The sequence below is a fragment of the Drosophila virilis genome, unplaced genomic scaffold, assembly GCF_030788295.1.
Source record: "Drosophila virilis strain 15010-1051.87 unplaced genomic scaffold, Dvir_AGI_RSII-ME tig00001642, whole genome shotgun sequence".
NCBI lineage: Eukaryota > Metazoa > Arthropoda > Insecta > Diptera > Drosophilidae > Drosophila > Drosophila virilis.
In genome coordinates, this window is record NW_027212851.1 from 437,766 (window position 1) to 452,136 (window position 14,371).

The 14,371-nt window shown below is 37.8% G+C and overlaps 1 pseudogene; it reads right to left on the reverse strand.

The window, feature by feature from the left end:
* LOC138911588 (uncharacterized) overlaps window positions 1-14,371 on the reverse strand; it is a 39,757-nt pseudogene that overhangs the window by 1,872 nt on the left and 23,514 nt on the right.

A 14,371-nucleotide genomic window follows, 5' to 3' on the forward strand; every position in this document is an offset into this window, starting at 1 on the left:
TTAACACTTCCTTTGTGTCGGATGTCCACTTTCTCAGAGGAACCCAGCTCTGTCGAGTGCCATGCGGAGTTCTGCAATGGCTGAAATTGCTTGTGGCTTCGTGTGTGCCCCTGCTAGAACATCATCGACATACAAATAATTTTCAATTATATCGGATGCGATGGGACAACGTTCTCGTATATCACGAGCAAGTTGACGGATGACCCGGATTGCGAGGTATGGGTACAGTTTACCCCAAAGGTAACTGTATTAAGTTCGAAGTCGCAAAGTTCTTCGTTCTCATTGCGAAATAGTATTAGTTGGTAGGGCGTATGTCTTGGATCGACCTGGATTTGCCGGTACATCTTGGTTATATCGGCATTGAAAATGTAGCGGTAGAATCGCCACTTTAGTATCTGAATCGTCAGATCGGATTGGAGTACTGGTCCCGTGTGTGGGATATCATTTAGACTTTTGCCATTGGAAGACGGGCTGGAGGCGTTAAACACAACGCGAACCTTTGTTGTGGTGCTGTCGGGCTTAAAAACAGCATGATGCGGCAGGTAAAAATTATTGGGTTGCTGTTTGGAGAGACTTGAGTCATATGACCTAAGTCGAAGTACTCCCTAATCACGGCGTCGTACTGCTCTTTCAAAGGAGGGTTTCTTTTTAAACGATTCTCGTTCTTTAGAAACTGAGCTAGTGCGATAGAATTTGAATGTCCTAAGTCTATGTGATTAGGTTCTTGGAAGGGTAGGGTGACTACATATCTGCCATTCTCGTTCCTTGTTGTTGTTCGGTTGAAATTACTCTCACAAAAGGAGTCGGAGCTCTTTACCAGTTTGACTGGAATGTCCTCCACCTTCCAAAATTTTGTGAGAATGACGTCTAATTGCTCTTCTTGAGAGACAGATATTCGAGTCGAGAATAACGAGATTGCGGTGGATGCGGTCTTTGAAACTGGGCCTGTTAAAATCCACCCGAAAATAGTTTCCTGGACCAGCAACGTGCCACATATATTAGGATGGGAGCCGCCCGTTAGTATGGACGGTAGGATATCAGCGCCAATCAGCACATCAATTAGGGTCCGCTAATTGGAGTTTTGGCAGGGTTGTCAATAAACATTGGGGGATCGAACATGATGGTAGATTCCCTGCCAAATGTGGTAGGACGTAGGCTGATGCCTCGATTTGGATACGAGGCTTGGAAGGAAAGCCAATATTAAAATGGCAGAGCTTGCGAGGCTAGGCTGCAACAGCTTGATTTAATCCCAATACTTGTGCCTGTACGGATTTGTACGGCAGCTTTATCAGGTCGAAGAGTCGCTCGGAAATAAATGTTCCCTCTGATCCCGAGTCGACCAGTGCACGAGCTGTATAATTTACACCCAATTGGCGAACATATATAACAGCCGTACGTAGGAGACCACCGTGGGTGTTAATTGCAACATAATTGTGAACATTCGTTTGTTGGAATGGAGACTACGGTAGGGCTCAATTGCGGACTGTCACTACGATGCAAGAGCGTATTGTGACGACCCTTGCACGAAATGTCGCCTAATGTATGTAATCTCTGCTGAAAATTTTCTGTGTCGCAAGGAGGTAAGCGACACCCTGTGGGAACATATGACTAATGGTGGAGTGAGCGGATGGTCTATTTTGGGCGTTAGCGGTATCGATTTGCTCGCTAAGTTTAGCGGCGCATCTCTCATATACCATGTAACAATAGTCGTACTTGAACTGAGTATTTATTTATTTATTTATTTATTTTATTTATTAATGGTCGACAAAACGAGTGTCTTTCTCATTATTCAAAAGATTGTACAATATAAGTATATGCTAAAAGCCTAGTTAAAGGATACAATTTTCTAAATAGCATCACCGACCGATGGAGGTGTTTTATTTGCCAGTCCGGCCAGCTGTGCCCCTTTTCACAGCTAATTTTGTCAGTGACGCTATTAGAGCCTACATCTAAGCAGAAGGTTGTAAGTAGGAAAAAAGTGATCTCAAGTGAAATTAAAAATAATCTTAATTTGCTAAATTAATAAAGAAAATACAATAAATAGGAAAAAAGAAATTAAGAAAATTGTTAATAAAGTAAAGCAATGTAAGTTAGATAAAGAGTGTTAAGTGGATAGGACAAAGAGAAAAGTAATGGGAAATCACCGACACGGTGGGGGAAAATTTTTCAGCCTGTCCGGCTAGCTATGCCCCTGCTCATAGCTGGGAATGGTCAGCGACTTCCCGAAGGTATCCTGAAAGCAACGATTTTATTAGGGGTAGAGACAGTTCGGTAGAGAAAACGTGATGCAAACTATTATAATTTTTACATAGCACGCGAAAAGAATTCTGCATAGCGTAATCAGTTGTACACGTATATAGTAATAAGGGGCGATAATTTCTGGTTGGTCTAGCCGGAACAGAGAATTGAAGACGCCCTAGCAGAAAAGGAGAATCTATGTCGCCAATAATCAACTTATGTAGAAGGACAACACCGAGAATTGTCCTACGGTTGATTAACGACGGAAGGTTGAGAAGAAGCAGTCTGCTGGAGTAGGACGGCAACCGAAGATAAGGGTCCCAATTTAAACCTCGTAAGGCAAAAAGCAGAAATTGCTTCTGAACAGATTCAATACGATCCTGGCTGTTGATATACTGTGGAGACCAGATGCAAGAGCAGTATTCAAGGATAGGGCGAACAAGAGAGATGTACAGAAGTTTTGTTATAAAAGGATCGTTAAACTCTTTAGACCATCGTTTAATGAATCCAAGTACACCTTTTGCCTCATTAACAATGGTATCTATATGAAGATTGAAACAGAGTTTAGAATCAAAAATAACGCCTAGATCCTTAACTGTTAGTATACGTTGCAAAGGGATATTGTCGATTGTATAACTAACAAGATAAGGTGTAGCACGATTAAAAGTCATAAACATACACTTTGAACAATTTAGATGCAATTGATTGGCCGAACACCAAAGTTGCATAGCGTTCAACTCGTCTTGTAGACGAGAATGATGTAGGGGGTTAGTGTATGATAGAAAAAGTTTGACATCGTCCGCATACATGAGTACACGGGCATGTGATATAACAGAGGGAAGATCATTTATAAAAAGTGTAAAGAGTAAAGGTCCAAGATGACTACCTTGAGGAACACCAGAAGTAACGTGAACCCTTTTAGAGGTAGTCAACCTCAGTATTACTCTTTGGGTCCTACCTTTTAAATAAGAATTAATCCAAAGTAAAAGGGACAGAGGGAAACCTATTCGGTCAAGTTTAAAAAGTAAAATGTCATGGTGCACAGAATTAAACGCCTTACTGAAGTCAGTGTAAATGACATCAGTTTGCATTTTCGAAAGGAAAGCATCATTTACCAAGGAAGTAAACTCAAGCAGATTGGTCGTAGTTGACCGATTCTTTACGAATCCATGTTGAACAGGGGAAACAACTGATTTGCAGAAATGCTGCAAATTCGAAGTGATTATTTTTTCAAATAATTTAGGAATAGCAGACAGTTTTGCAATGCCCCTGTAATTTTGTATATCAGACTTCCCACCTTTCTTGTGAAGAGGAATGATATAAGATTCTTTCCAAAGAGATGGAAAGACAGAAGTTTCAAGGGATAGATTAAAAAGCTTTAGCAATGGATAGAAAAGGGAAGAACTACACTCCTTGAGTAGACAACTAGGAATATTGTCCGGCCCAGGAGAGTAAGAAGATTTTAGAGAGTTTATAGCTAATAGGAGAGAGGAGTGTGAAATAATGGGGGGAGGTATAGAACTAGCGGAGGAAATAGTATAAGGGTAAGAATTAGTATTAGGACAGACTGAAGAGTAAGTTGATTGGAAAAAATTAGCAAAGAGGTTAGCAGAATCAGTGTCATTGCTAGCTTTATCCATCCCAAGACAAAAAGAAGATGGCAAACTTGAAGACTTACGCTTCAAGTTTACAAAATTATAAAACTGTCTCGGATTTCGGGCGAATTGCCTTTTACAACGAATTAGATAATTCTCATAGCATTGAGAATTAAGAAGAAAAAAGTTCGACTTGGCTATGGAATATTTAGCCAAGTCTGTACACGAACCAGACTTTTTAAACTTTTTAAAATATTTGGATTTTACATTTTTTAGATGTGATAATCTGGGAGTAAACCAGGGTGGTTTTGAAAAAGTTGTCGAAGGAATTGACTTAGGAATACACACATCTAAGAGGGAGTTTAGGGTGATATAAAAAGAATTAATAGCTGTATTCATATCAACTGAGTCATATAAGAAAGACCAATCGGTTGAATAAATAAGCTGATTCAGCAAGGAATAATTTCCTTTGCGAAAGCAATAGCGGGGCTTATTGGCTGATGAGCACGAAATGGAAGGATTACAATTTAGCATTGCAATCTCTAAAGTTGGATGATAGACATCCTCAGGAAGAGATAAAGGAGGTGACCTAGACACATTAGAAATAAGGTAGTCGTTAACAAATACAAGGTCAAGTGTTCTATTCATATGATTAGAAATTGAATTGATTTGAAACAACGAAAGATCAAGCATGCAGTCTAAAAAATCGTGCTGTGCTGAGGGCACTAGATAATTTTCAGCAGTGAATAATGACCAAGAGATGTTCGGCAAATTAAAATCACCCAACACCAATAATAGGTCATTATCCCGCACGTGTGAAGAAACTTCTTTAATACAAGTAATATGATTCATATAAACTTGAATATCAGAAGAAGGTGGGACATAAGAGCATGTTACATAGATATTCCGTGTAGGAAAAGACACCTTAACTGAGACAATCTCAGCGTCAGTAGGCGTACTAAAACAGAATAGTTCAGACTGGAGAGTGGCTTTAACGGCAATTAACACCCCACCACCTCGAGTCGGCCGATCATTTCTAAACAAAATAAAGTTATTCGGTAATATCTCAAAATCAGATATGGTTGAGTTTAACCATGTTTCTGAAAATGCTATTATGTCCGAATCGAAGGAAGTGCTGGCAATAAAAAGATTTTTTAGCTTTGAAGTGAGACCTCTGACATTCTGATAATGAATAAAGATTTGGTCAGAAGCTAGTTTTTGGGGCAGAAATGGTACCCTGTATTGAAGGGACTGGAAGGGTGACAGGCTGGTTACGCTTTTTAGGCTTGAACTCATGAACAATCATGTGTGGTGGCCAAAATTTGGGATCACAAATGATTGGGAACATATCATGTGAAACATTTATTTTGAATGATGATATTTCACGAGGGGTGGAGAAATTAAATTTAGTTATTGACACGCTAGCAGAAGATTTGCTAGCAATATAGGCTGCCAATGACTCAGAAGTGGTGTCCGACGAAAGTCGAGACACAAAAACTTGCCTACGAGGGGCAACTACCGTTAAAGTAGGCGCTGATGGGGCTGTAGGTAATACAGGAGTTGGAGGAGCTAACGAGGCACAATGATTGCTTTTAACAATCTGCGCAAGATTGCGCGCAGGTCTACCTTTGCGGCCAGGAGTTGACGGGGCTAAGGCAGTTTGATTAATTGGGACGGAATCAGGTACGGGCTCTACTGGGTCTAGTACAGGGCTTGAAGCCGGGGTAATTGGACAGTCGCTTGGAGAAGGCGATAAAGACAACATTGGAGATACCTCCAAGTTGCTAGGAAGAGACAAGAAAGTCGTAGGAGTCTGAACAGACGTAGAGGGCAATTGCAAAAGTTGAGGCTCCAACCGGCGATTGGTTGGGGACTCAAATTTATATTTGCCTAGCAAATCGAAACTCGAGTCAAAATTACTCGAGAGCTGCTTAGCCACATTATTTAATTTTAAGAATTGACTTCTCACAGAATTATACATTCTGGAGAAATCAATTTGCTTGTCGATGCATTCTGGGCACGACCAACGCAAGCCACCGCAGCCCTTCTTGGCAATAGCAGCGATCTTGTCGCAATCACGCCCAGTGAGACCTGCACATTTAGCATGCATCATATTCACACACAGCCAGCAATTAACAAATTGCGGCAGTGCAGAATCGTCAGCCTGCTTGAACGTGCACGGTTTCTTACAGCACGACATAATTATTAAATGCACAAGCAACTTGCGAGAGCGCAGAGCAAAACGAAACGAAAACGGTGCACAAGTAAACACTCAAAAAACAATTATTCGTACACAAACAAATTGTTTGGTGCGAAAAGCAATAGAAAGAAATTTGTGAGAGCGCGATGCACAAGCAGAAAGTATGCAGCGAACACACGCACAAACAAGTGTATGCACAGGGGAGCACAAAGGCAAAAGACTTAAAACAGCCAATAACAACAAACACGGAACTGACGCCGCGTTTTATAAAATGTAATAATTAACAGACACGCTGCACAACAGATGACACTTTGCACAGTTTATAAAAGCTTTTTAAATAAAGCACCGAAAAATGCAAAATTTTGAAATATAAAGCACGATAAAAGCGCAAAAATATATAAAAATCTTGGAGCACAAGTAAAACACGTCAATCACTCTCAACTGAGAACTCTCTCTGTAATGGTTTCCAGTGAACCGGCTTCCGAGATTATTGTTAAGTCGACCTCGTACTCTTTTTCAACCTTGTCCCACAAGGCTCGCACTTCGTCTCGATGGACCTGGCACGTATAGAGAGACGGGTCAGAGCCTCCAGGAGTGTTTATTTTTGCCTTAAACTGACTTAGCCAATCAGTGACAGCAATAATCTTGATTAAGGCCGCGTCTGTCATATTTTGGGCCTTTTTGGTATTGGTTCGCGTGGAAATCAGACTAGATCTTGTCCTAATGGTTGCTTTAGTGCGTCCGACTGCAGTGGTCAGGGATGCTTCGCTTTAAGCTTTGGACGGTGGGCGACTGATTTTTATCAGTGGTCTTGGCCTCGAACTAAGAGGTGCCTTAACAGTTCCCCTTGGCGTGGACACGGATGATTCGCTTTTAGTCCGGGACTATGTTTCCCTTTCGACTCTAAGGGCTGCTGTTGGAGACGTAGAAGTTCTGGAGGTGCTTGCGGACGGAACTGCTAATTGATGCTTTGTTTCTTCCCCTTTGCCAGTTGGCATACTAGGCGGAAGCGCTTGGGTAGGGAAACAAAGGTGCTCGTTTCTAGTAGTAGAGACAACCTCTTAAAACAAAGAAACACTGGAATGCCGGTACAGGTAAATAATCGAGTTTATAATTCGATTGAGATTGCGGAAGATTTAAATAATTTTGCTTAAAATCAAAATTTATTTGATTTAATAAATTTAATTAATAAATTTATTTGACTTGGTAATTTAAAAAATAAAAATAAATAATAAAAATAAATAATAATAAAGAATTCGATGCTCGTTTTCGATCATTTTATTATTATATTAGTCTTTGAATACGGTAACGGTTGGTTTATTTTTACTTTTTTGTGGTACTCATAAAATACCCACTATTGTGACTGAGTACACACCGCTGACAAATGTAAAACTTCGAAGTTAATGTGTAGTGTTTTTGTTTATTTACAATAAATTAGTTGTATTATTAATCTAATAATTATGATTGTTGTGCTTTTATTTGGTGCGTCTCGGAACAAGAGTAATTGTATGGGAATGTGTGCAATTGCATAAAAACGTGTAATGGGATCGGATCGGCAGCTGTGGTTCTTAGCTATGTGTGTGTGGTGTGTGCATACGCACATACGCCGGTTGAAATTGCAATTTATTACTATAATACTGCTGTGTTATAATATTGCTGTGGATTGTGCACTAAAAAATATTATATGTGGACATACATAGTACATATGATTTGTGGATTTATTTATGGGATGTATGTACTATGTGGTTGCACAAATATATTCGTTTGCACTATGCACAATTATAAGTTAAGAAACTGAATTTGGGGTTGTGTTTATTTTTATTAAGTAATACAAGGTGCAATAAATTATAAGTTAAGAGAATGAATTGGAGTTTGTGTTTGTGTTTATTTAATAATAAGGTTAAATATAGTGTCTATTCAAAATGCATATGGGCAATTATATTCGGATTGAATATATTTATGTATGTATGTATGTACAATACGTGCTGGTGAACCTGGTGTATGTTTGTGAGTCGGACCAAGAACATGAATTAACAATATTAATTAGGAAACAATATTATAAAGCAACTTGTCGGATTAAGTACGGACACGTAATTAAAAAAGAAAGGAGACCACAAGGAGAGTGTTGAGCTTAGTGAGTGAGTCTGTCTCACTGAGTGACTCTCTCACACTGAGTGAGGCTCAGTCAATGCTGTGTTCACACTAGCACTGAACTGGCATGCACACCTACTATGTAAAAATCCATTACATATTTTCCTCGGATATTAGCGATAACCGGAGTTATTTCGAATGTTAATTTTGTATCCCTGTGTTCTGTTTTTGCAATGTTGCAAATCTCGTATTCATTTATTAGATTTTGAATTAAATTTTGATTATCTGGGAAATAGTGGGTTTCTTTGAACCAATTGATAGTTTTTTCAATTCCTGGATGTAATAATTCTTTGTGTTTTTTTGTAATATTAGTTCTCTGAATTCTGCGAATGTCTGAAGGTCTATTAATTTTGTACTAGTTTTCATTACCTTTGTTGAATTATTCGGGCTTATTATTTCTAAGTAGGCTTCTTGAAAAATTGGAAAATCTGGTTCGTTGTGGAAGTCTAGCACACTTTTCTTTCTGCATAAGTATTCTTTTATTAATTCTTTGGCATGCGCGTTAGTCATGTCTTTATATGTAATTTCTATATTGGTTTTATGAAAGTTATTCGTAACTTTTGTTTCATTCTCGGATCCTTTTTCAAATTCTATTTGTCGATTATAATAATTAAGAGGTCTTTCTGTGATTTGTAAATGGTTACTAATGTCTTCTTGAACACTATGTATGGTTGCTCTTGTGCTAATTGTATCTTCGCCTAAGAAGTTTTCGTTTGATCGAATTCTGGACAGAGCATCTGCCACATAATTTTTTTTCCTGGGACGTATTTAAATTTTCAAATAAATTTGGAAATCCAACTCATTAAGCTTGATTTTCCATCCTTGTAATTTCATATTAGGTTCTTTCATGTTATTTAACCAGACGAGTGGTCTGTGATCACTAAGAATTTGAAATTGTCGACCAAAGAGATAGGACATAAAGTATTTAGTGGCCCAAACGATTGCTAATAATTCTTTTTCAATCGTTGAATAATTTATCTCATGCTCGTTGAGAGTTCTACTTGCATAGCATATAGGCTTATGCTCTTGCGAAAGGACTAGGGGCCCTATTGCCATATTACTCGCGTCTGTAGTTAATGAAAATCGTTTTTCGAAGTTAGGGTATATTAAAATTGGGTCGGATGTTTTGAGTACTTTTAGCTTTTGAAACGCTAGTTCGTAGTCTCTGTCATTTATATTGATTTTTGCTCCCTTTTTTAATTTAAGTGTTAATGGTTTTACTATATTAGCGAAATTTGGTATAAATTTCCTATAGAAACCACATAATCCTAGAAATGATGTAATTTCTTTTGGGGTTTTTGGAATTGGGAATTTGACAATTGCTTGTATCTTGTTGGGATTTGGTTTTATACCCTCCCTCAGTTGTGATGATGTGACTGAGAAATTCAGTTTCTTTTCTCATAAACTCGCATTTATCCAACCGTAGTTTTAAGTTAGCTTCTCTAAGCTTCTTAAATACTTTTTGTATCGACAAAATGTGTTCCTCCAATGAAGTGGAAAAAATAATAATGTCGTCTAAGTAGACCACACAATCCTTAAAAATTAAATCTTCTAAGAGATTGTTCATACAACGTTGAAACGTTGCAGGTGCAACGTTGCAGAACAAATGGCATGCGAGTTTACTCGTAATGGCCATGTTTAGTCGAAAATACGGGCTTGGGTATTGAACCAGGATCCATTTGGATTTGGTGGAAGCCTTTGGCTAGATCAATGGTTGTGAAATATTGACATTTTCCAAGTTTGTCTTATATTTCATCCATGATCGGGATAGGGTATTTATCATTAACAGTTAATTCATTGAGATTGCGGTAATCTATGACTAGCCGAAACTTTTGCTTTCCAGATGCATCGTTTTTCTTTGGAACGATTATTACTAGTGAGCAGTAAGGGGATCTGAATTTACGTATGATATTTTGTTGTATCATATCGCTTATTTGTTTATTTACTTCCTCGTCGTATATTTGATGATTTTTGTATAGACGCTTGTAAATTGGGTCCTCATGTTTTGTTTGAATTTTGTATTTAATTGTACTAGTGAAAGTCAAATTGTCACCTTCATGGTACTGGATATCACGAAATTCATAAAATTTATTTAATTTTTTCTTTTTCTTCTGAGTTTAGGTGCTCTAGCCTAAACTCATTGTTTTCTATTAATTCGTTATTAATAGCGGAGTTAAATGGTCTGTCCTCTGTTGAGGGTGGATCAAGGCACTCTCGTGCGGTCATGCTCGACCTCTTCGTCATTATATCTAAAACAAAAGTTAAATTCTCCTAAGGTTACGGGTCCTTGTGCATAGTCTAATTTTGATTGATATGCTTCAAGATATTCTCTCCCAATCAGAACATCATAATGCTCTAAGAAGTCGTGAGTATAGAATTTTTGTTTACTCTGACAAATTTAGCTTGCTCCTAATCGTATGCTTTGTTTTAATTCAATACCATTTATGGTGTGAACCTTTAATGTTTCGTTGTAAACTGGAAAATTGAAGCGGTTTGTTTTCATTAGATTTATGGTTGAACCTGTGTCAATGACACATTTTAAAACTCATTTATAATTAACTTTATGAATGGATTTCTTCTGTTTGTTCCGAGGCACTGTTACTATCTTGGCGCACTCAAGCGTGAATGGGACTGATTTTGATAATTTAAGGGATTTTGGGATCTACCTTGACTTAATTTTTGTTCTTCGGAATTATTCTGCTGTTTATAATGTACGTGATAACTGTGATTCGTGTGTGTGTCTTAAAAAGACCCAGTAATAACGTATTGCAGGGATCAAACGATATGAAAAGCCAGTTGTTATTAACTGTAGTAGCTTTATTGCCCAAAGGGTCAATATTATTAAGCTACTAGTGACCCGAAGGTTCTTGTGCGGATACGTATTCGAGAAAATTCGTTTGTTACACACCGACAACAATTTCGGTCGCGATTGTGCGTTAGATCTTGGAATTAATTATCTTTTAGCGATCTTTACTTTTTCCCGAGGTATCCTACCGACTGCGCCAATTAAGTTTTACACGTTAAGTTACTATCAAAAATATATATTTTAATTTATTATATTCACTAACGGCTACTTTTGTTGAGTATATTCAGATTTACTTCCCTTATATGAACTAATTTATCTAACTGTTGCGGTCGCTTAGCCAACTTCACTTTGAGAGAGCTCAAAATTGAGTGAAGTTTGTGCTACGTCAGCAATTATGCGTGGGATAGTGCTCTGATGGGAACATTAACAGTGGCGTGATATCTAAGGGTGAATTGTTTATGTCTACCAAAGGGGGACAGTTTGATCTTGACCAATGTCGGTGTTATCACCAGGCTCTTTATTAAAATTTTAGAAATGTTTATACTTGTGCTTATGCTTATGTGCTAAGTATTGTTAAAGGGTGGGTGCGACTATGGATGTCACTATATATATATTATTATAATTGCGATTTTATTTTTTTCTGTATTACTATGTTAATTGTTCTTTTTTCTCACTTATACTCGGTTATTATTGTGGTTGTTGAGTGGAGGCGATGACAAGTGGTACGGTTAGTTGCGAGCCAAGTAGTTGCGCTGCCAAGGGAACTTATTTGGTTTTTACCCTAAACCCATTGAAATTGGATAAAGTGGGTATATTGTAATTGTGCAAAATGTAAATGTATGTAACAGGTAGAAGGAAGCTTTTCCGACTCCATAAAACAGTCGAGTCAATCTGGCCATGTCCGTCCGTCTCTTGGTTAAGAAACTCGTGTTTGCGGCACCAGCGAAAATTCGAAGAATATCTGTATGCATATACACACACACATTTATGCGCGTCTGCTTCGTATTTATCAACAGCATTATAATTGCGATTGTATTGTTTTTTGCATTACTATGTTAATTGTTTTTTTTTTTTCTCAATCTTACTCGATTATTAGTGTGCTTGTTGAGTGGAGGCGGTGGCAAGTGGTATGTTTAGTTGCGAGCTCGAACCCTGTCAAGGGAACTTGTTTTTTTATACCCTGAACCCATTGAAATTGTATAAAATGGATATATTGTATTTGTGTAACATGTAAATGTATGTTACAGGTAGAAGGAAGCTTTTCTGGCCCCCTAAAGTATATATATTCAAGATCAGCATCAACAGCCGAATCAATCTAGCCATTTCCGTCTGTCTGTCCGTCTTGTCTTGTATGAACGAATGATCTTAGTAACTATAAGAGCTGGAGACTTGAAAGTTTAGCTGTAGGTTCTCTTAGTACATGCCCAGATCGAATTAATTTCTGATAATCGATAACTTCCTCCGGTTTGAAGCAATCGTTACAAATTGATATCGATATCTATAAATCAAGTTAATAAACCGACTGCAATTGCTCACCAATTTAAGCTACAATATTAATACAATTTACTTTTAGAGAATACACAGATATTTTATGGTACATTACGGAATAAGGTAGAAAATTTTATGAAGATCGGTTAAGAAACACGTGCTTGCGTCACCCGCGCAAATTCGATCAATATCTGTATGCAAGCTATCACCCAGCCCGCAAGGCAATTCTTATTGAAATCATAAACAATATTTCAGTATAAGTCGCTATCCCAATTACTTAGCTCTTTCAGACTTATTAGACCCGTTTCAATCATTACGTCCACTTAACGCACAGCTGCAGCTCTGCTAACATAAATATCCAGATTCCCGGCTCGCACATAAACATAACAGCGCAACCACTTAACATAAAGATTCTTATTCTCATGCGCAATTCATAACGTAAACTAAAGACCCAGTCTCTAGAGCGCAATTGCTAGCGTAAACATGACTGAAAGCGTCTAGGTAACCCAAGCCACCCCTGCGAGCTTTTAAACTTTAAGGAAAGAAGCTTTAGCATAAACACAGATGATTCGCAGCATAAGATCACCGCGAGTTTTGAGCTTTAAGAGAATAAGCTTTATCATTGCCATAGCTGACTTGCAGCATAAGTTCACAATTGTACTTTAGTTATAATCTTGGATTCAAATAAATCGGAAGACCCCAGCCTCCCACTTAAAAAAGAATTTTTCCAATTAGTAGCCACTAATCGGTTAATAGGCGCCCTACGTGGGGCTCGCGATTATAAACACAAAAAAAGGGAGAATTAAAAGAAACAAAATCCTTAGTGATTCGCGAGTGAGCAAAAGTGCCGATTTAGCAGTCCAAGATTGTCTCAAACGAGCATTAAAAATGAAACGAAAATATCGAGTGACTAGAGCACAATTGCTAACGTAAACATGACTCAAAGCGTCTAGCTAACGCAAGCCACCACCGTGATCTTCTAAACTTTAACGAAAGAAGCTTTAGCATAAATACAGCTGATTCGCAGCATAAGATCACCGCGAGCTTTTAGGCTTTAAGAGAATAAGCTATATCATAACCATAGCTGACTTGCAGCATAAGTTCACAATTGTATTTTAGCTCTAATCTTGGATTTAAATAAATCGGGAGTCTTCAGCCTCCCACTTAAAAAAATATTTTTTTCCAATTGGTAGCCACTAATCGGTTAATTGGCGCCCAACGTAGGGCTCGCGATTATAAACACAAAAAAAGGATAATTAGTGATTCGCGAGTGAGCAAAAGTACCGATTTACCAGTCCAAGATTGTCTCAAAAGAGCATTAAAAATTTTCTAAGAACGAAAATATCGAGTGCCTCTAAAAGAAACATTAAAAAATTCCAACGACTGGAAATACCCTGTTTCTGGAAACTTGAAGAGTAGTGAAAACGCCCTGAGCTGGAAATATTGATTGTTCACAAGACTTAAAAGTGAAATACCATTCAAGTTAAATGAAAACATTCCAAAAAATTAATCGATCAAAGAAGCGAAACAAATATTTTAACCAAATAAAAAATATCACGTCAACCTGAGACCCCCATAAAAGAAGATCCTAAAACCCAGAAGGAAGGAAGGAAAGAAGGAAGGAAGGAAGACTTGAACGATATATGTATAATCACCCATAAAGAAAGACCTTTTACGTCAGCCATCATCATTTACTTTAAAAAGAAATTTATTTTTTATTAAGTAATGAGAGCTTAAATTTGTGTAAGCATTTGTTAGAATAATAAGTGTTATAAACTGGATAACCATATAGAAAGTTTAATTGAAGATTTTCAAAATTTAAAAATGGCTAACAATAATAACTTGACAGCTGATTTGGTAGCTCAGTTGATTGCAGCTTAGACCAGAGCGCTT